Raw genomic sequence first — 24,063 nt, forward strand, 5'->3', positions numbered from 1 at the left:
CTGCAGCTTTGGGGGCTTGGACCAGACCTGGGTCTGTGTTGCAGCAGGCTTGCGTGTCTGGCTCAATAAGGCAGGGTTCTGGAGTCCCCAGCTGGCAGGGAAAATGGGTTCAAAGGTAATTCCAGCACGTCAGGTGACAGATCTAAGCAGTAGATTTATCTGAAAAATGTTGTTCTGCTCCAGAGCACAGAGCGTCTTCTTTACTTATCATATAGTTTAAAATGCTGAGTTGTAAGAGATGCTAGTTTTTAAATATCTACTGGCATATACTCTGGAACATTTGTATATAGGAAGGCGGGAACAAAATATTATATAATTATATCGAAATCAACAGAAGCTAGTTTTACACTCTTATTTGCATATAATTGACACAAGATCATTATACAATGACACATACTTGATTTTGTCTGCTACTAAATAGTATTTTGATGCTTATCTTCTCTTTTTCAAAGCCCTGATTTTTCAAAGCTCTGCAGTGATAGAAATGAATACTGCAGTTAAGAGTGAAATGAATCCCACTACTGTTAGGCTGCAGCTGATACTAAAAAATATAAATTTCATTTGAGCTGATGTTATGTCCCTTTTTTTGGAAATTGGAGCACATTGTGGTTGACAAACAAAGAAACAAATTGCATTTTACTTTTTGCAAGCCACAACAGCTGCTTTTTCTCACCTTTGCCTGTGCACTGATGTAAATTGAAGAAAGCCAATTTACAGGTAGTGAATTTGTTTCCTTCTAATTATGAAGTTGAAAAACAGACATTTGCTGTTAATGAATGACACATTGGACAATTTCCTTAATAAAATTCTCCTGGAGAATACTGCTGCATTTGTGGGAAAGTTTTCGTTACACATTAAGTATATTTATAAAAGTTGTGTATGCACTTTTTCCCTTGAGATATTTGACCTTTAGAAAAATGAGTTGTTGTGGTTTTCAGGGGACAGGGGAGGTGGGAGGGTGGGGGAAGGAAGTTAAGAGGCCCTTCAACACCTGTAGGTGATAATGCTCTTGTTGAGTTAAAACTCTGTAGGGGAGGCAGATTCTGAATTCACAGGACTAAAAATGTAGGAGCTGCAAGAGAATTCTACCACCTCACTTTCTGACAGTTTAAAAAGGCTTAAGGAGGCTTAAAGGAGGTGCACAAGGTTCACTAGCAGCAGCCGGAAAATTTCACTTGTAAATGCAGTGATCCCAGATGTGTGGGACTGCATTAGAAGTGTGTGAACAGTGCTGTAGTCCTGATGCAATGCTAGGCATTTTCTTCTCCTTTGACGATTAATGTTTCCAAAAAGACCTGGATGGAAAACACATAAACACCCTTTTTGTAAATCAATGTGAAGAACAAATCATTTTAAAAATCTATTATGTCATTTTTGCATATATTTTATACTCTCTAACACCAAAAAAATAGACGTTTTTTTTAATAGAAGGTATATGGGCCACACAAAGGAAATATGTCATCATCTAAAGTGGTATTTCCTCTCACTTCCCATTCTGCAATTTTAAAATATAAATATTAATTTCACAAAAAGTGTTCAATATCTAAACTCGGTAAAATCTAATGAGAACATAACACCAGTAACAAAAAGCAAGCAAGCAAACAAACAAACATATGCCCCCGGAAGTTTCTGATGCCACATGTAGGAATAAGTGGGAACAATGGACAGTAAATTATCTGTTCTGTATTTATATAGCATCCAGCACAGTGAGGATAGGATCCATTATTGGGGCTACAAAGTGTTACAGGTAACAAGTAATAACAAGGAAGGACACAAATATTCCATTTCTATAAACCACTCAGAGACCTTATAAAATAAATTAGGGGAAAGAAAAAATAAGAGGTAGGAATCTTCTGTTAATTGACAGCTCATCTGCAGGCTTGACTGTCTGACTAGCTAGTTCCCAAGAAAATATCAATTTGAAAGAGTGATTCCCCCCCCCACACACACACTCAGAGTCAGTGATCATGTATTTCTTACTCTCTGAGACAGCAAAATGTTTTGTGTGAAAGAAAATCACTGTGAAATCATCTGTCAAGGAGGTTTCAGCTCAAACTTCTCTACTGATCTCAGCTGTGGTAGTAGCACCCCAGGGAGGAGGCAGTCTTTCAAGAAACTAGGTTCCAAAACATTTAAGGCCAGATTTTTATTAAAGATATTTAGGTGCCTAAAGATGCAGATAGGCAACTACTGGATTTTCAGAAGCGCCCAGGTGCCTAACTCCCTCTGCGAGTCTAGGTGTTTTTGAAAATCATACTAGGTTTCTCTCTGCATCTTTAGGTACCTACATATCTTTAAAAATCTGGCCCATAATGCTTTGTAGGATAAAACTGGCACCTTGAATTCCACCCAGAAGCTTACCAGCAACCAGTGCTGATCTTGGAGGACAGATGTAATGTGCTCTTGACATATAAATCTGCTTAATAAATGGTCTTTCTGCACCAGCTTAAGTTGGCTTTAATATGTAGCCTCTTAGGAGTACATCCAAGCAGGCTAATCTTGAGGTGACAAAGGCATGGATATCAGTGCCAAAGCCACACTCCTCTCACCTGGCATAGGGAGAAGAAAAAGTTCTTGGCTACTAACTCAACTTGGGCACCTAGGAATAGTGTTGCAGCGTGTAATAAACCTGGATTGTGCACTTGATATGGATAAATTAAATAAGAAATCTGGCATCAGAGTAAGGTGGTGTCACAGGGTAGGTCTACCCTTATGGTGGTATGTAGAGTACACACTCTACATGTCTAACTAGTATGGGTATAAGTAGCATCACGGGCAATGAGACACAACTTAGACTATGGTTAGTAGAGTGCCCTACATGCCCGAACCCTACAGAACTCTCTACTCATCCAAGCAGTGCCTTCCACATCTACACGGCTATTTTTAGCAGTGTAGTGTCCTGCTGCCATGAGTTTTTCCTCTCATAGTTTCCTGTGCCAGAGCCTTTCACTGCTGCTTGTTGCTACACACTGCAGTGAGTGTGGATGCAGCCTGCCTTTAACTGCAGTGTGAGTTACATGGGCCCTACATGGCACCGCAAGTATAGTCAAGGTCATAGGGAGAAAAGAAAAGGTATAGCAGGTGGCTATGGACTGCTGAAGACAAAAAGATAAAGCAATTGGTACATTCACTTTAAATGTATTAGAAGTAGTGAATTCACCCATTCCATTTAATCCTCACTCTGTGTGCTGATACTGCCAAGAAGGTTGCTAATTTTTATTATTATTATCATAATTATTATTATGCAACCATAAACATGCCAACTACCTTCCAAACACATCAGGAAGAGACAGTCATTAGCCTGAAGAGCCTAAAACCAAAGTTTTAGCTCAGATATAGCGATTGAAGTAACAAAATACATATATGGTGTCAAAGGTAGGATATATAACAGTGTGAATTGCCAAGTAGCATAGAAAGGATTTGTGTCTAAATGCTTTTGAATTTGGGTGTGAATTAAACAAATTGGGGCAGGTGGACATGGCATGTTATCTGGCTCCACTACCTCCTGGGAGCAAAGGCTTCGGATGCTTTCACCCTTACATATTATGAATGATGTAACCAAGCTTTGTTGTAAAATTTAAACTGACTCCTGAAGTGTATCTTAGAAGGTTTGGGGGAGTTCAGGGAAAAGAGGATATGACCTATGTTGAGTTTTCAACTCAAATTAGGGTCATGTAAGGAAACGGAGAACTGTTTGGGGGGTGACCATGGTCTATCCAGACTATGAATTAAGGGGGATAGAACAATTCACAGAACAAAAATTCCAGAGAGGTAAGTATAGTTGTGAAATGGGCTGACCAATGTGGAGATAGTTGTCCTGGTTTGAAGAGAAAACCAAATAGGGATGGAATGGGATCAGAGGACAGAGATCAGGTTGAAACCCACACCCAGTGGGACAAGAGGGGAAAAGCAATGTGGCATTTATGGCCAGCGAGGTCACTTTGCCCAGGATTGCCCATTCTGCCCACAGGGCCTAGCTGCACCCTAAACTCACTGAGTTAACTTTGAGTGAATCTCTGGAAGGAGGGAGTCACATATGACACATGGTGTTCATTCTGAGCTGTCACATGCCTAACCACTGCCCACATGTCATGCTGCACCTTCCTGGATGCAGATCCATAGACTCATCAGAGGGAGCAGAAGGTGCTGTGACTGAGTGCCTGGGATAGACCTTCACTCTACCTATAGCATAGATTTCTATACAGACCCAGGAAGGGTCAGGGATGCTGGTTGTAGGTATATTGTCAGATATTCCATAGACTTTGCTTTTTAGGAATGATATTATGGCTTTGAAAGCAGAAAGGATTCATCAGATCCACTCAGTCAGCTTCAGGCCTACAAAGAGTGTGTTAGCAAAAATGCAAGCTTTCTGCCTACCATTACCAGGGAACTGGGGCAATTCAGAGCACGGTGATGGCAGTGTCTCCAGCCAAAAGTAAGGAATCTGAAGCACTGCACTGCACTGCCAAATCCATGACACTTACTTACCCCAGGGTGGGAAATGCCCTACCAAAGTCTTCCTTTGGTCCAAAGAATTGCTGCTTGTAATACTTCCAAGTTTGGGGGAGAAACATCAATCCATCGCTTGGGCAGCTTGACCCCTTAGCGGACAAAGGGACAGACCACACACCTCCCCTAGAAACTGGATGACAGGTACACATGGAGGGACCAGGTCTCAGATTTTCATCCAAAGGTTTGGGAGTAAGGACAGTTGTGAGAGCTCAGCCCCATAGGTTCTAAAGAGAGAAATTATATGGGATTTGAATGGCTCTGTATGGATTTTTGAAGCTTGTTTGCTGCCTTGCTAGCAGAAAGTTTATTATATGAAATAGCTGAAATGTGAAATTATGAAAGGAAATGGCAGAAACACCAGCAGAAATAAGTCAATGAGTTTCCTCAGGATGCCAGTCAAGTACCTTAGTTATACCCACTTATTTAGAAGGGACAAGTGACAGATATCGCAATTCCCTGCAATAACTGTGGAAGATCTCATTGAAATAAATTTAAATAGCTTTGGAGTCGATTGTATTCTAAATTTAAAGTTTATGTATTATTGTGGGATTGTAACTTCTCTAGGGGGAGACATGGCCAATGTGACCCCAGGGAAGGGTTATGAAATTCAGAGGACTATTTGATACAATGTGCCAGACAAGAATAAACTTTTGGGACAAAGCTAAGTGGGTTTCACAGGAAATCTCTAGAGGGAGATGTATTGCAATGGGTATCACCTGTGGTAAAACAAAAACTTAACCTTTTGAAGCTTTGCCCTGAGGTGGGGACCTTTATCTGCTCATTACCTATCCCTGGAATCTAAAGATCAAAGGCCTGAGTTGTATAAAGAGAGACTCACAGATTCATGGGTTTTCTGAGCTAACAGCTTTTATGCACTTGTAACCACAGAAAAAAGCCCTTTGAAGGCCAAAGCCCTTGTTATAGTTGGGGTGCTCGCTGGTAAGCTTATTCATATGTGTGTAGGTTCTTTTATTGTTTTTAATATGTTTTCTCCGAAGTGCTTTCACCTTAAGAATACATGTGCTTGCTTGGAAAGGTGGTTTGGCAGCTTATAACTGTGGGCAATTTTGCTGTTTATAGCCCCTGGGGAGACAGCAAAGCAGGTCTGCTGTGGCAGTCTGACTTGCTGGGGAACTCATGGTGTGGGCAGGGATCTATGCCGCTGGGACACAGGACGTGTCCCACTCTCCAAGAGAGGTGATGGCTGAGGAGCTGGGAGCCTAATGTGGATGCCTTTGGTGGACCAAGTGTAGTTGGTGTGACACAAGCAACAGGGTTAAAGTACAGGAAAGGGTGGATCAGGGTTACAATAATAAGGTCATGCAGTAACTTCAGGCTGTGGTTCTCAATTTTCACAAAATACTAGTGATTTTGGGTGTCTCCATTTTTGGGTGCCTAACTGGAAATGCCTTAAATAGCTCTGGTTTTTAGAGCTTGGGTATCTGTGGCTCCATTTGGGGAATGGTGTAAGGGAGGCCAGGGAAGCACAGCTACTCCTGCTTTCTTCCCCTATGCTGCTGGTTACTCTAACTCTCCTTGGGTTTCTGAAGGAGCTAGGGGCTTTTGAGCTCTGCCCTGTGCCCTCGTTTGGGGTGATTGCCAGTACAGTGTCCTCTGATGAATTCCCCAAGTTTAGGAACCTGCAAAGAGGAAACAAACTCCATTTGGTTTTTCTCCATTAACATTCTCAGCCGATCCTTTCACTTATGTTCATATTCTCAGGGACCTCAGAGACAAAAACATTCCTTACAAATATTTGCCTCCGTATGGATCTACATTGCATTTGACTGATAATTTTTTAATATAGTACAGTACATGTATGACAGAGTTGTTTCTGCCTAACCAGAAAAAGATATTGAAGTGTTAGACTGCGAGAATTATATTGTTACTCTTGTACTGTTTGAAACAATTTAGTTGATCATATAACATAAATGAAACAATAAACAAGGTTAGTTTGTTTTGCCTGGTGTGGTGTGAGTGAACATGATGCAGTGCTAACATTTTTCATTAGAAAACTGCCTTGTATACTGAGACATTTTAATGCTGTTAAATGGATACTACTGCTACTGAAGTTCAGGGCTGCCTGTGCATAAGAGGGACTGGTGTGAATTTCTGTTTATGAATGTTAATATGGGTTTGACGGTACCTCCCATAAGGCTTTATGGAAATATGCTTAGAATGTGTTTTATGCTACATATGCCATGTAACATATCTCAAAGGTTATGATCTACTGAATGTATTAATCCTATTTGTATACATGTATCATTTTTGTATTCGAAGTTATCAATTTTATGAATGTTGGCTGTGTACTGGCTTGATTTCTAAATAACCTTAGTAGAGCATTTGTTCAGTTCCTGGAGAAAGAAGTACCTAATCAAGAAACACTTAAAGAACAATGGATCTTGGAATGCTCCGATCCACATAAGAAGTCTACTTCAGGACATTCAAGGTAGCATATAAACAATGGATGCTACCTGTAAAAACTGAGCGTCATTCACGGACATGTGACTTGCCCAGGTGACTCCTAAACTCCATCTTGGAGCTGGACTTTGCATAGGAGTGAGGAGGGGGTCTCCATGCACAAGAGAAAGTCTATTTAAACCCCTGGGAGTCCCCTCCATTTTGTCTTCAGCTGGCTAAAGAGAAAGCATCTCCATCCCCGAGGATACTTGGAAGAAACTGGAACAAAGGGCAGTGACTGGAAGGGGTGTGAGTGATTGCTGGATCCAGGCTAAAAGGAGATTAGTCTGTAAAAGGGAGTATTCTGGAACTGGTTAGGATCTTATCTGTATTCAGTTTGATTAGACATAGATTTGTGCATTTTATTTTGCTTGGTGACTTACTTTGTTCTGTTTGTTACTACTTGGAACCATTTAAATCCTACTTTCTGTATTTAATAAAATCACTTTTTAATTATTAATTAACTCAGAGTATGTATTAATACCTGGGGGAGCAAACAACTGTGCATATCTCGCTATCAATTTATGAGTTTACCCTGTATAAGCTTTATACAGGGTAAAATGGATTTGTTTGGGTTTAGACGCCATTGGGAGTTGGGCATCTGAGTATTAAAGACAGGAACACTTCTGTTAGCCACTTTCAGGTAAACCTGCAGCTTTGGGGCAAGTCATTCAGACCCTGGGTCTTTGTTGGAGTAGACGGGTGTGTCTGGCTCAGCAAGACAGAGTGCTGGGGTCCCGAGCTGGCAGGGAAGGCAGAGGTAGAAGTCTTAGTCTTGGCACATCGGGTGGCAGCTCCCAAGCGAGTTTATGTGATTCAACCCGTCACAATGGGTTTTTCTTATAGGGGATGGTCTTGAAGAGGAGTAATTCCTCATGCTCATGCATGTTTTTTCCCCTCAAATATTCAGCTTTGCTTTAAAACAGCTCACACAAATGGCGTTTTCTTAATTGACTATTTAATTATTCTGTGCTGCAATGGTGAGTGTTAACAAATACTAATCATTGCAAAGAGGTTCCCTCAGATTCCTTGAGATCCTGCAGGGATTCTTTAAAAAATGTGAATAAGAAGATACTGCATTTGGAGGTCACCCCCAGACTGGAAAATAAAGTACATACTGACAATTATTTAAATATAAGACGGATTAATATCCTGCCATAGGTGGTGCAACATATCCTTTCCATTTTAAAAGGTGGTTGGTAAACAAAAGAGCTGTTATATAGTGATATTACTTTTGTAGGAAATCAATAGATTTTTCATATTTTTAAAGCCTTTGTATATAAAGGATGCTCACCAAACCCACTGTTTGAAACTCCTAAAAGTTTCATTTTCAATCGATATTTCAGTTTGAAGCATGTATCATTTTTTATTCATGTGCTTTCCGTTATATTGATGAGCTGCTCTTTTGCCATGGTAATTCATAGGTTTTTAAGTTTACAGGCTTGATTCACAGTAGCATGAAGGAGAGGAGTGAAAGGAAGTGGAAATGATCCCTTGGGAATTTCTCCTGCGCAAATGGTCTCCCTTGGTGCTATAAAGCTGGTATAAGGGCACAAAGGACCCTGCTCCCAGACCGTGATGTGAGGACTATACAAGGCATGAAAGGAAAGAGGAGGTGGGAAAGGAATTATGACCAACTTTGTACAGTTATTCTCAAGGGAGCCATAGGAAGCAGAATATGAATTAGTAATGCATACTTGAGGTTGCTTTAACTTCATTACTTGTGGGCCAGGCAGGCACAGAGCTGCGCCACAACATGGTAAGCACAAAGGTGCTTTAAAGTCACCTTTGTGCCCCCTTCACCATCCTGTTCATCCCTCAAGTGCAGGAATAAATAGACAAAGAATTCAGGCCTGTGTGTTTGCATTGTTTTACATAAATATCATTTCCTATACAATGAAAGTTCTTTCTGCTAGGGAGTTTCTTGCACCATTTTTGTTTTATTTTGTTTTTTAACTTCTCCTGAAGTATAAAGAAGATACAAAGTTTGTATGAAATGATTATGCAGCACCTGGTGACATGTCAAAACATTTAAAACTTGGCACCTAAGTGTATATTAAAGCACACAAAAAGTGACCTGGTTTTTAGAGGTCTTGTGGGTGCTCAACACCACTGAAAATCTATTTAGCTTTATTAAGGTATCCAACTGAGATGCCTGACTTTAGGCAGTGAGGTTTGAAAGGTTTTACGTAGCTCATTTAGACTCAGTAAGTAATTAGGTTTCAATATACCTTTATTGATTCTGTTCTAATATATTTTTGTTATGCCTGGAAAAAAATAAATAAACATCTACCTTGGGTTTATGCAAATACTATTGCAATATCAGATCATATCAGACAATAAAATCTCGCCATCATTTTCCTGTATAGTTTGCTACCTATCAGGAGTGATGAAGCTGGGTCCAATCCTGTAATGTGCACTATCAACCATTAGTGCTAGTGTGATTGAGGGAGTCTCAACACTTTGCAGCACTGGGCCCATTTTAAATGTTTTCGTTTCCCATTCACAGTATCTGCACTTACAAGTTTAGCACCTGCCTGCCATCCAAGAAGGCTAATATCCACAGAGCTGAGGCACTTTTGTATTGGACGTTGTTCCACATCTTTGAAAGAACAGCAGATTGTGGTATCATGTTGGTTCTTTTGCTGACTGAAGTCGCAATGTCATGCATAAAGTTGCATGAAGATGTTTATCTTGAAAGGATTCAATGATAAAGCATAATTTTCTTGGTAATGGTGGTGCTCCCCCATAGTATCTGAAGTCTTTGTGAAAATCAATGAGCTCATCTTCACAACATTCCTGTGAAATAGGCAACTATTATTGGTCTCCACTTTCTAGTTCGGAAACTGAGGCACAAATAGGTTAAGTTATTTGACCTTAATCACACAGGAATTATGTGGCAGAGTTCTGAACTGAGCCAGGAAATCCTTAGTTACAGTCCAGTGCTCTAACCACAAGAGCATCTGTGTTCTTATTAAGTGATACTGCCTGTACTATCAACTGTTAAGCTATTGTAGCTCTACAATTAAAGAAACTTAATATTTTCTATATACATCTGATAATGGAGAGTTTCACTTTAATTAGCATTGGGTTTCACATTTTTACCTTTTGTGAACAAAGACCTCTTACAATCTCTTTTGCCTACTGTTCCACTGTTGTCTTGAAAAAATTATCATTATCATTCTGGCTGAACACTGAAATGTGATCCATGCAATATAACACTACAGAAATTATCAGTGTTTAACAACACAGTTCGGTTTACTTTCTTATTAAGATTGTAAGAAACCTGAATTTTTGTTTCACTCCAGGCTTTGCACACTAAGCTCTGCTTTAATTGGGTTGTTTTCAATTTAGCACTCCATATGGTTTTAAAATGTGTGGTGTCACTTGATGTGTTTTTGTTACTTGACTGGAGATGGATTGGACAATTTAGCAAGCTAGGTCTTTTGGGAATTTTACATTTTCTTTCTTTATAGGAGAGGAGTTAAAGCTTAAATTTAAAAAAAACAGTGTAATTTTAGGGTAGAGATTTAAAATAAGGCCCATAAGTAAAAATAAACACCACTATTTAAGAGTTTCATCTGTTTATATACTTTTTGATTTATGTTTCATATTAAATAATACAGCTGGATGGCCAAAGTATCCACAAATGGTATACATAACAATATTCTGTTCATGGAGATTAAGTCAAAATTCTAACAGTGACTAAGCTGTCACTTTTGTACTATACTCTTTGCTAAACTGTAGATTAAACTGTGAATGTAGATAATACCTGACAGGCAAGTAAAAACATGAAACCATAATTGCTAAATAGAAATAACTAGCACTGCAGTGACAGTGCTGTTACTTGTGTGCTATTACTGCTGAGTTACCTAAGATTTATAATTAGTGCTGCAAGCACTTGGGGAAAACCCACCTGGTGAGCAAGATCTCTCACTTTATTTTATTTTATTTTATTTTATTTTATTTGTGTGTGTGTGTGTTACCAGGCTCTGATTTAATTATTTGTCAATGGGGATATTAAGTGAAATCAGGAAAAGCTCAATACATTTGTACGTTGAAAGAGAAATAATGGGAAAGGGAAATGTTAAAAGGCTCTGAGTGTGCTAACTATGCTCCCTTTCTGAGCCAGAGCCTGATCTATAGCACCTTTTTAAAATTGTATTTTTTTCCCTTTAGGAGTCTTTGAGAGACAACTCCACCTGCTGATATCTGTAAAACTACTTGTTCAAAATGCACTGCCACCACCAGTGAGCAATCCACTCTTTCTAGCCACCACTTCACTTAAAATTATCCCTATGAAGATTCAAGTGCAACTCTAGCTAAAGGCTACAGCTGGGAAAGTATTTAGGCACCAGTTACTTTAGGCCCCTTCAAAAATCTCAGCCTATCTCCTTTTTCTTATCCCTTGATGGTCACTGTAACTGGACATGTAATAATTGCATGGATATTTCCAGTGATGAGCTCCCAAAATCCTAATAACCAGTTCCCTACAGGGTCCTCGGCGGCACTTCGGCGGCGGAAAGGTGTCTTCACTTGCTCCGGACTTTCAGCGGCATTTCGGCGGCAGGTCCTTCACCCGGAGTGAGTGAAGGACCTGCTGCCAAAGTGCCGCTGAAGATCCGGTGAGTACAAACCTCATGTGCCTGTCTCCCCTTGCCCCCCATCCAACCCCAACCCAAGTCCTGCCCCTGACTGTCCCCCTCAGAACCCGCAACCCATCAACCCTTCCTGCTCCTTGTCCCCTGACCACCCCCTCCTGAGATTCTCCCACCCTAACTGACCTCTAGGACCCCACCCTCTACTCAACTCACCCCGTCAGGACCCCACCCCCTACCCAACAGATGGGGGAGGGGCCAGGGGAGCCTCCCCAGCTGGGAGCTCAGGTAGGCTGGACAGGATCGTTCTGCGTGCTGGATGTGGCCCGCGGACTGGAGTTTGCCCACCTGCCAGCCCCTTTAACAACCGGTTCTACACCGGCTTCTACATTTAACAACCGGTTCTTGCGAACCGGAACCAGCTCACCACTGGATGTTTCTTAGAACAAGAGCCAAGGCTTTGTGAATGTGGGATTGCTAGCTACACACTACCTCTACTGTAACTATGTATACATTTCCAATAAGTTATAGAAAAGCCTACAAAGGAAGAGCTGGTTGGAAATTTTTTATGAATTTTTTTTTCATAAGAAATTGCCACTTGATCAAAACCGAAACTTTCTTCAGGAAAGGAGTCTTAAATCAAGGATGGAATTAAGAGAAACACACTGACCCAAAATAACCAATAGCCTGATATTTAGGACACTCACCAAGGTTCAAATCACTACTCTGCCTGTTTTGGCAATTAAGACACTGACCTGGGATGTGGGAGAGTCAGGTACTTGAACCTGGCTCACCCTTATTTCAGATGAGTGCCCTAGCCGCCAAGCTGTAGAGTCAGTCTCTTTCTCTCTGCCCCAATGAATAATTGTCTATGCAAAGTGGAATAGCTGAAACAGGGAGAGTGAGAGAAAGTCACCTCAAAATACACAATTACTTGGGATGTGGGAGACCACTGTTCAAGTCACTGCTCTGAATCCATAGATGTGACCAAGAAATGTTTAGCACAGTTGAGGGTGGATAGTGAAAACCTTACTTTAACCCTGGGACTTCTCTGGGATGGTTCCTCTGAAGGCTAGTATAACTTGTGTTGGTTGCCAATATCCCTACGGTGTTGTTATGGCAGCTGGGGATTGGCATGGTGCATGCATGCACTGGCTACACCTTTTGTGCTGGATGCAGGGAATGGGTGGTGTAGGTGCTCCTGTGGTGGCATTGTGCTACCAAAAGATCCCCATAAACTCTAGTGATTCTGCTGTAGCCAGCTAAGCTGGCATTTGGGCCACTTTACACCAGCAGAGTGCTATAACATTGCCTTAATCCAATTTAATTCCTTTTTAATTTCCCTATTGTTTGAATGGGTGAGAGGTAATTATTTTTAAATAATATAATCATCATTATTTCTCTAAATAAGAAAGGAAGGGGAAATCTGTTGTTCATGAAACCGAAGTCTGGTTGCACTGTTCTTACCTTGACTTATCAGTAGAACCTGGAATCAGGCACTGCATGACTAAAGGAGAACTTTTAAAGACCTCAGTGGTTTGTCATCCATGCCATTATAAAATGTATTTCAAGTTGGTGATTGTTTTAAAGATGAATGTAGTTATGATACTACATAATCTATCTTTTGTGTTGCATTTTCTTTTCAGAGAAGTGAATTATAGTTAGAATTACAATGGATGAAAACATAAATTATTGGGTTGATCAACTATCAGAGTTGATCAAGTGTATTTCCTTACACTCATGTAAACCCTAAAAAGAAAAAAAATTGTAAGAAATTATCAAAACCAAAACAATGCCAATTTCCAAGCACTATCCCACTGCCAGTGTGATACCAACGCATTAATAACTTCTCCAGCACACTCACTTTCAATAGAAGAATATCAGTTTAAATGCACACATCAAAAACTGAAAACCATAGGATAATATACAACCTGATCTCTGATTTTCTAGTGATCCCTTCATGATTTAATTAAAATTATCTTAAAATTGAAAATTCTGCATATATCCACATACGATATGAGTGACAGAGCAAAAATACAAAGTTGAACTTTTGAAATACATATTCAAAACTTATTAAAAATACAAGAATTCTATTATATATTTACATATTTTAACAAAATTACATCAGCTATAAAATTCACACTACTAAACAAACCCATGATAACATGTTACTCAGATATCCTCATATACAGTATTTCATATGGATAAGTGCAATGGCCCAGATTCTGTCATCTTTGGTCATACGGAGTAGTAACATACTCCTCAAGTAGACATGATCATTTCATGTTTCCTTTATATGCAGGTATGTAGGACAAGTCTAGTTCTTTGAAATGATAGGGAAGAAAAGTTGGATAAATCTAACAAAGGAGATCCCCCATGTATTAGTGATTGTTGTAAGACTGAGAATGCTTCAAATGAAATCCATGAAAATGGCTTCATTTTATGCTTAATAATACTTTGCATAAGCTTGGGATCAAACACATCACCGAAGGCTGGGGAATCTTCTGATGAGACCAGTTGTGAGCACTTCACAAAGATGATGTTGCATACTCATAATTTACCTTTCACTGATCATGTATTCAAGGAGTATATCTGGTGTGTCAAGCTCACATAAACACATTCTGTACTGCATTTTGAAATAATTCTGTTGCAACAATGTGAGATCAGGTCAACCTCCAACCCCAGTTGTATCTAAGCAATATGGCCAAAAGGTTGAATCCTGTAAGGAGGACTTAGAGTATGAGGGATTTACAACCCAACCCATGATTGTATGGACAATTCCCCAGGACTAGACAGAGTGGTAGAGTTCAGGCAATGTACGTGTACAAGCATGTGATCGACACGGCACTCTGTTTGCAGGAATGAAGATATGGTCTTGCCCTGCTGATTGTTTTTGTGACTCAGATGTGTAAAATCAGACACCAAGGACTCGTTCAAGACTGATTCTCAAGTGAAATAATCTGTTACATTAAAAATGATATTATATATTTGCTGCAGACACAAAGATCCCTTTTAATGTTTATGGCTAGGAATGTCTGCTGTCTTATGCTTCAGCTGTTTTATACACAGTGAAATCAATAACGATCTTGGACAGTTTAATAGGTTTAAATGTGTTCAAATATTGTATTCACATATAGGCTTGTCATTTCTGCAGGAAGATGGTGACATATCTTTTCAGTGTCTGAACTATTTACATTTACTGCAGCCTAACTTCTCCTATAGAACAAAAATAAAGGTATACAAGGAAAAATAAGCAAATTGTCTTTGTCTTGTTACTGCCCCATGCACTAGAAGGGGGAAAAAAGTCTTTGCTTGGTGGGTTAAATCCTGAAGTCTTTAATCATCTTTACTAGCTTTACTCAGTTCCAGAAGTGGGCTTTATTTTATGATAGCTCTAAGTAATTATGTACACTGGGGCTATAGGTGGGATTATGTGCCAAGGGTGTTTGGAATTTTGACTGCATGTAGGTGACCTTCTGTTTGTTGCTTCTTGCTTGTATATTGGGATAGTCCTGATATCAGCCTGGAGGATGCAGAGGTCAGTCCAGGATAGAAAGTGTTTCTTATGTTCCCTGCATCCAGGCCCATTCTGAAAATTGAGTCTGAGGTATGACAGTCCCAAAGATTATGTGTGAGAAAATCAAACCTGGAAATTGTGGGTTTATGCACTAGAGGTGTTGTCAATATGGATGTTGAAGCTCACAGGGCTGGGACTGCAGGACTGTAAAATTGCAGTGTAGATGTCCAGGCTTGGGCTGGAGCCTGAGCCCCACAACGAGGTCCCAGACCCCAGGCTTCAGTCCAAACCCGGACATTTACCCTGCAGTTTTATAGCCCTGCAGCCCGAGTCCTGCAAGCCCGAGTCAGCTGATATGGGCCAGCAGTGGGGTATATATTTCAGTGTAGATATCTTACTGCACTATATTGGTGTCTACAAAGGAAGTTAGTGTGCAGCAAGATGGTGTGCTGTAGATTTACACCCTGGCTTGCCACACAGAACTCATCATGTAGAACCCTTAGTCCCCTCCTTTAGGACACCTTTTGTTGTTGAAGGTCAGACTATAGATTAGCAGGATGCATGTTGTATATTTGGTTGTCATGGTTTTTGGTTCCTATGGTAACTGAGTTAGATTATTAGGGGATAGCTCAGCCAGCTTCAGCCGGCTGGGTGAGTTCTCTGAGTCTGTAAATAAAATGGTGGTTTTGTTAGCTGTCTGGTGTCTGGCCTCAAGTGATTTCTTCCTAAACCGGCTGCCCCCAAGGATATAACAAGTGGCGACGATGGATGGGATCCTGGTGCTGCTCCAGTAACAGAAGGAAGTAGAAGTCAAGGTACAAAACAAACAAATAAAAATACTGCTTGTTTGCACTGACTGTGAAAGTGAAACTAAAATCATGGCTACTCTGACCAGGCCACTGGAACCTTTTGATGAGAATATAGAGCAGTGGCATGTGTATACTGAGCGTTTTGAGCTTTTTGGTATTGCAAATGACATTACAGAAACAAAGAAGGTGCCAATATTCTTAAGTGTTGTAGGGGCTAAAACCTACTCCCTGCTACGCAGCTTACTACACCCTGTTAAGCCTGAGACTAAATCTTACAGTGACATTGTGGAAATCCTGGGGTCCCATTTCTCCCCAAAACCACTGGTAATTGCTGAAAGATATAGGTTCCACAAAAGAGACCAAAAGGAAGATGAAACAGTTGTACAATTTGTAGCCATTTTAAAAAAGCTAGCAGAACACTGTGAATTTAAAGAGATGTTAAATGATGCCCTGCGTGACAGGTTAGTGTGTGGCCTGTACAGTGAAGCTATACGGAAGCGCCTACTGACAGAGGCTCAGCTTACCTTACAGAAGGCTGTTGATATTGCTGTCTCCATGGAACTGGCTACAAGGGAGGCGCAATACATCGGTGCATCCCCTAGGGTGCAAAAAGTGTCACAAGAACTGACCCACAAAACGGTGCAGAGTCAAGAATGTTACCGCTGTGGTAAGCCGGGTCACCAGGCATCGGAATGCTGCTGTAAGGACCTGGTGTGTCGACACTGTGGCAAAAAGGAACACATTGAGTGTGCCTGTAAACAAAAGAAAAGGAGGCCTGTGGTCTGGCCGACAAAAAGAGGAACCGTGCATACCCTAGAGCAGACCCAGGATGATCAAGGTGACACCTCAGCACAAGAGAAAGTGCCACTGCATGTTTTGTCTTTGGCAGTGGGCTCACATGAATACTGGGTAACCCCGTTATTGGATGGCAAACGTATACGCATGGAACTGGACACCGGTGCAGCTGTCTCACTGATCTCCGAGACTGTGTATAAAGAAAAGCTACAGCATCTTCCGCTTAAGGCAACAAAAACTGTTCTGAAGACGTATACGGGAAAAGCTGTGCTTATGCTGGTCACTATTGATGTTAAGGTGGAGCTCAATGGACAGGTGGCTAAATTGCCACTGTTTGTGGTGAGAGGTAACTACCCAGCCTTAATGGGTAGGTCTTGGCTTGGGAAGATTCAACTGAACTGGGCAGAAGTGCACCGGATGACTAAAGAAGAAACCAGTCTAACCCCTATACTAAGGAAACATGCTGCTGTTTTTGGAGATGATTTGGGAAGTATGAAGGGAATCACTGTGACATTGAACATTAAACCTGACAGTCCACCAAAATATCTGAAAGCCTGAACTGTGCCATATGCCATCAGGCCAAAAGTTGAAGCAGACCTGGAGCGCCTGGTCACCAATGGAGTCCTAATACCAGTTACCCATAGCTCATGGGCCATTCCTATCATTCCAATAGTGAAGAAAGATGGCTCTCTCCGGATTTGCGGTGATTTTAAAGTCACTGTCAACCCAGTGTTGTGTGCAGAGCAATACCTGCTTCCCCGCATCGATGACCTCTTCGCAGGCCTGGCTGGGGGACAAAAGTTCAGTAAGATTGATCTGAGTCAAGCATATTTACAGATGCACGTCGATGAAAAGTCCCAAGAGCTCTTGACTATTGTGACTCATAAGGGGCTTTATCAATACTGCCCCCTACCCTTCGGAATAACATCTGCTCCCGCCCTGTTCCAGAGGGCTATGGACCAGATCTTGTGTGGCTTGTCAGGAGTTCAGTGCTATCTGGATGATATCCTGGTCACTGGAAGAAATGAAGAGGATCACTTAAAGAATTTAGAGGCTACCCTACAAAGACTGGAAGAGTATGGCCTACGAGTTCGCAAAGACAAGTGTGAATTCTTCAAGCCCTCTGTTGAATATTTGGGACACATCATTGATTCTGCAGGTCTTCATAAGGCCCCTGCAAAAGTTAAAGCTATTGTGGAGGCTCCCCCACCTCGAAATGTAAGCCAGCTGCGCTCGTTTCTAGGACTACTGAACTACTATGGAAAGTTCATCTCACAGTTAGCCACACTGCTAAAACCACTTCATGAGCTCCTTGGGCAGAACAAGGCCTGGAAGTGGACTGAAGCCTGTGATGTTGCATTTAACAAAGCTAAGGATGCATTGCTAAATTCTGAAGTTCTAACGCACTTTGATTCATCCTTACCCCTACAATTGGCCTGCGATGCCTCCCCTTATGGAGTGGGAGCAGTCGTGTCACACATTATGCCTTCGGGAGAAGAGAGACCTATTGCTTTTGCTTCACGCACTCTAAGCAAAGCAGAAACTAACTACGCCCAAATCGAACGTGAGGCATTAGGAATTGTTTTTGGAATTCGGAAGTTTCATCAGTACCTGTTTGGGCGAAAGTTTACTCTTTTCACAGACCATCGACCTCTGACGTCAATTTTTGGACCCTACACAGGCATTCCCCCATTAGCTGCTAGTCGTATGCAACGTTGGGCATTGTTACTTTCAGCACACACATATGAAATCAAATATTGGAAATCCACTCTGCACGGCAATGCAGATGGCCTCTCAAGGTTGCCTTTGCCGGTCAAACATCAAGATAGTGCCCAAAAGGAAATCTTCTACTTTGAACAGGTAGAGAATACACCCATCACTGCTACTCAGATAAAGAAGGCAACCCGCGTTGACCCAGTATTGTCCCAAGTTATGGACCTGGTGATGCATGGAAAATCTCGACAAACCTCTCCGGTCTCATCTGACCTTGTTCCCTACGTGTCCAGAAGGACGGAGTTATCGGTCCAATCTGGTTGTTTGTTGTGGGGGAGACGTGTCATTATTCCACCACCACTGAGATCACAGCTGTTAGAACAGCTACATTCTGGTCACTGTGGAATAGTGCGCATGAAGGAAATTGCACGAAGCTATTTTTGGTGGCCTGGATTGGACAGTGCTATTGAAGAGAAGGCAAAAGCTTGTATGTCATGTCAGGGTGTGAGGAATGCACCCCAGTGGGCACCCCTATACCCATGGGACTGGCCTGAAAACCCGTGGCAACGTATTCATGTTGACTTTGCTGGCCCCCTTGAAGGAAGCATGTTCTTGGTGGCAATAGATGCCCATTCTAAATGGCCAGAAGTCTCTATAATGCAGTCCACTACTGCAGAGAGTACTATCCAAAAACTACGAGGACTCTTTAGTCGTTTTGGTATGCCAGAACAACTTGTGAGTGACAACGGACCGCAGTTTGTCTCTCAGGAGTTTCAAAATTTTATGAAGGCAAATGGGATACACCACATCACGTCAGCACCATATCATCCATCCGCCAATGGATTAGCTGAAAGATTTGTGCAGACAATGAAAAACGCTTTGAAATCAGCAAGGGGACAACACTCCATTCAAAAGCGTCTGGATACCTTCTTACTTTCCTACTGAAACACACCTCATGCTACGACCCAGGCATCTCCGGCCTTTCTAATGATGGGACGACAGCTGCGCACTTGCTTTGATCTGCTGAAACCTTCTGAACCCAGACAAACTGTGCAACAACAGCAGCAATATCAAGTCATCAGACAGGCACCCAGAGCAAAAGACCGAACCTTTAGCCCGGGACAGCCAGTTTTGGCTCGGAATTATACTTCCAGAGCTAAATGGGTCCCGGCCACAGTCATCACTCAAACAGGACCTGTTTCCTACACAGTCCGGACTGCAGAGAATCTTACCTGGTGGCGACATGTAGATCAGCTGTTGCCCGGTCATGCCAGTCCTCAGGACACATCTGCAATTGAGGGGTCTGACTTCACCTCTTCTGGTGAGACACCGAATCACGAATCACCTATTCCTGACTGTCCTCCTCCATTACTGCCGGCGGCTGAGATGCCCCTTTGCCCAGCACGAGCTGATACCACCTCCTCACCTGTTCGTGCTGCGGACCCTGAGCCCATGGTACTTTCGGGTGCAACAACACCAGAAGTTCGCTGTAATCCACCTAGAGACAGAAGGCCTCCTCATCGGCTGGATCTTTAGCTAGGGCGAACCCATGGTTATGGGGCAAAATAATCCCCAGGGTTTAGCCAGGAATGGAGGCAGTCTACCCTCCTTCTCTAGTCTAGTGTGTGTTTTATTTAGGGGATGTTCTTATTAGGGGGGGAGGAATATGTTGTGTATTTGGTTGTCATGGTTTTTGGTTCCTATGGTAACTGAGTTAGATTATTAGAGGATAGCTCAGCCAGCTTCAGCCGGCTGGGTGAGTTCTCTGAGTCTGTAAATAAAATGGTGGTTTTGTTAGCTGTCTGCTGTCTGGCCTCAAGTGATTTCTTCCTAAACCGGCTGCCCCCAAGGATATAACAATGCACATGTTGGTTTTATCTCTGGATCAGAAGAGTAAATGGATGCACTTAAAAGATAGTGTTTCTTTTGCATTTGAGTCTGTAATGGAATAAGATAGGAAAGAAAGTGGAGTAGCTATCTTCTGTGGCTCTAGGTCTACAGAGTTATGAGGAACATGTGAGATGACTAACAGTGAGCCTGCAACATCATCTAGCCAGATTTCTGTGATGCAAATCAGATTAAAGACATCTTTTGTGATGTGGGTGATAAAAACCTTCCTGGCCATTGATTTTACATTGAAGAACAGGATCTTGAGGTCTTGGTATTACTCTTAGACTTTGCCTGTTCTGTGCTTGCCTGAAATTGCTGCTATGTAATTGCATTGGTATAAATCCTCTGTTTTCACACACTATAGTCTCTAGGGCAAAATAGAGAATGGAAATTTGTTTCTAGAGGGTGAAGTTCATCCCTGTGGAGAGGGTATTCATGAGGCCTGTGCACCATTTAAATCCCACTTAATTCCTGACTTCTTATTGAGAAATGATGTTTCCTCACCTGCTTTTGTTGGCGATAACCTTGGTTAGTTTCATGTAATCTGGGTGAGGGAGTTATTTAGATGACTGTGACTCTCAGAAAATTACTGTCAATTATAATCTGAACAAAGCGACAGTGGCAGTTGATTGTACATTTAGAAGACTCTAGGAAAGTTGAGGGTCTATATTAAAAATAAAGCCTATATCTTGAGAAATATTTGTGCATTAATGACTGCATTTTATCTATATTATTGAATACTTCTGCTATTGTCTGATGCGACCATTGAAGAAAACATCCGTTGCTTGCTCAAAGCAGAAAGGAAGTGTAATTGGAGATGCCTTGGGAGATGTAAACTGACTAGGATGGTGACAATGAGAGAGTAAAGATTTAACCAGGTTTGGTAAAAAGCACATAGTATAAAATCTGAGAAAGGAATTGACAGAGCTTGACGAGCTGTTTAACGCTTTGTTTCTCTGAAAGAACTGAGCGTCAATAACCATTTTCCCCCTTGAATACTACACATATCGTATTTTTATGGTAATGTTAGGATTTCATTTTTTGACATGGTTTAATGCTTCATTTCTGCTTCACTGGGAAACTGCTTAACATGTGCACAAGAGCAGCAAAATTGTTAATAAAAAAAAGGAAGTAGCTCATGCTGTAATGCTTAAACAAGCACTATTGATAGAACAAACTGCAAACCTGCCTTGTAAAACACTACTTTATAACCAAAGGAGCTTGCTGTTTTTATGTAAATTTTCACAGAAGACTAGTCCATGAAAAACTTTCCATATCCAGTGATTTTGATGAGGATACACTATGGGCATGTTGAGAAATAGATGGGCCGAGATGCCAGTGGAAATACTTATCGTACTGCTTGGTAGTCTGTGTATGAAAGCTTTTGGGAAAATACCTGTTAATAGCTTCAGCATTGATTCAAACAGGTCCAGATTCTTGTCAGCCTCCTCTTTCTGAATTAGCTTGTATATATCTCACACTGCTTTTCCAGCAATGTTCAGCTAACATGAAACATTGTTTCAGAAACTGTCTCTCCTTAAGCTCTTGTACTGATTTAGGCCTTTTCTCACCCCCTTCTTTTAAAGCTTCTTTCGTTTATCAGGCGCCCAGTATGCCATGTCTTCCTTGCATTTAAGCATTAACAGTGACTTTCATTTAAACATATCTACTGGCTTGATGACAGTGACTCACAGTTGTCTTCTGATGCCCCAGGTGCCTCTGTAAAGAGCTTTCACTGGGCAAACACGCCGGGACACCTTCACAATTCCTGACATCCTCAGGTTCTATACACAGAATACCGTGAGGTATGTAATAATGCTGGCAAAGGCAGAGTCAGACCAATGAGTGTTCTGAACCTGAAACTGCAAATTAGAATATGCAATGATTATAATAACTGCTTAAAATCTGCTTTAAGAGCAAAGTTTCTAAAAGCTTCTTTCTAAAAGTTATTTCTTTAAGATTTCAGTTTATTACAATAAAAGAGGATACTTTCAAATTTTGATGCTAGCTCTGTTGACAGATTATCACCAAATCCTTATAAAATATGTAGGGATATCAATTTTACTGTGGGTGGTGGTTTTTTTTTGTTAATTTATAATTTCAGTTAACTTATTATTTTCCTTACATTGCTTGTGCGATGCTCAAGTACAGTGATATTTGCAGAGAAATCTTAGTGTTTCTTCTGAGGGGAAGTAATCTCATTCAGCAAAAATTCATCCCTCTGAAATTCTGTTTATTCTACAGCTGGCTAGAAAATTTCAAAATTTCAGCTGAAATGGACAGGGAAAAGTCAAACCAAAATTGTTGAGAAATTTCCCCCAAAACTTTTGCCCAGCTCTATGTTATTCCTTTAATCATAGAAGATTAGAGTTAGAAGAGACCTCAGGAGGTCATCTAGTCCAACCCCCTGCTCAAAGCAGGACCAGCCCCAACTAAATAAACCAGGGTTCTGTCAAGCTGGGCCTTAAAAACCTCTAAGGATGGAGATTCTACCACCTCCTGACGTAACCCATTCCAGTGCTTCACCACCCTCCTAGTGAAATAGTTTTTCCTAATATCCAACCTAGACCTCCCCCTTTGCAATTTGACCTCCCCCTTTGCAATTTGAGACCATTGCTCCTTGTTCTGTCATCTGCCACCACTGAGAACAACCTAGCTCCATCCTCTCAGGAACCCCCCCCCTTCAGGAGTTGAAGGCTGCTATCAAATCCCCCCTCACTCTTCTTTTCTGCAGACTAAATAAACCCAGTTCCCTCCCCCTCTCCCAATCACCTTCTCCTCATAAGTCATGTGCCACAGTCCCCTAATCACTTTTGTTGCCCTCCACTGGACTCTCTCATCCTTTCTGTAGTGGGGGGCCTAAAACTGGACTCAATACTCCAATGTGACCTCACCAGTGCTAAATAGAGGGGTATAATCACTTCCCTCGATCTGCTGGCAATTCTCCTATTAAAGCAGCCCAATATGCCGTTAGCCTTCTTGGCAACAAGGGCACACTGCTGACTCATATCCAGCTTCTCATCCACTGTAATCTCCAGGTCCTTTTCTGCAGAACTGCTGCTTAGCCAGTCAGGCCGCAGCCTGTAGCAGGTCATAGGATTCTTCCATCCTTAAGTGCAGGACTCTGAACTTGTCCTTGTTGAACCTCATCAAATTTCTTTTGGCCCAATCCTCCAATTTGTCTAGGTCACTCTGGACCCTATTCTTACCCTCAGCGTACCTACCTCTCCTCACAGCTTTGTGTCGTCCATGAACTTGCTGATCCATCTCATCATCCAGATCATTAATAAAGGTGTTGAATGTAATCCAATAGCTGAAGAGTCAACCATTTAACCCACTTCCCGAAAACAATGCTCAGAGACTTTTTTTGGTGTGGGGGAGAGATGTACATTGCAATGTACCAAACCTTTGTGCTTATTTCCAGCCTCGAAATTACCAGTCTGCATGCTAGCTTCTGAATGTTATGTGTACATTTTGGAATTGTTTGGCAGGACCAACTGACAAGCTAACACACATGCCTGTCCCCACTGTAGCTAAATTGTGTTAAGCTAAGCTGCTTTCAAAAAGAATCACTTTCTAGTTATTTGTCCCCCTCACCCACATTTTTAAAATATGGTTCTTTAGCACAGTTTTAAAGTTGTATAATATGTACTCTTTGATGTGTTAGCTGCTTTTCAGCATAGACACTATGCTTTCATTAAAAATTGCATATGGACAAGAGTCTGGTTTTCTTTTCACTAAACTGGAGACCATGTGAAAATGGCGCATA

At 41.4% G+C, this 24,063-nt stretch overlaps 1 protein-coding gene and 1 long non-coding RNA gene across 2 annotated transcripts in view; one reads left to right on the forward strand and one right to left on the reverse strand.

Moving 5' to 3' along the window:
- The window catches only part of PCDH11X (protocadherin 11 X-linked), a 1,070,771-nt gene that overhangs the window by 856,264 nt on the left and 190,444 nt on the right, over positions 1-24,063 (forward strand). The window lies entirely within an intron of this gene.
- On the reverse strand, positions 571-22,065 carry LOC123377784. The gene is made up of 3 exons (XR_006582327.1): positions 21,691-22,065; positions 9,495-9,771; positions 571-1,295 (listed from the first exon to the last, which is right to left on the reverse strand). It is a non-coding gene; the product is annotated as an uncharacterized LOC123377784 (long non-coding RNA).

Source organism: Mauremys mutica, chromosome 9, assembly GCF_020497125.1.
Source record: "Mauremys mutica isolate MM-2020 ecotype Southern chromosome 9, ASM2049712v1, whole genome shotgun sequence".
Taxonomy (NCBI): Eukaryota; Metazoa; Chordata; order Testudines; family Geoemydidae; genus Mauremys; species Mauremys mutica.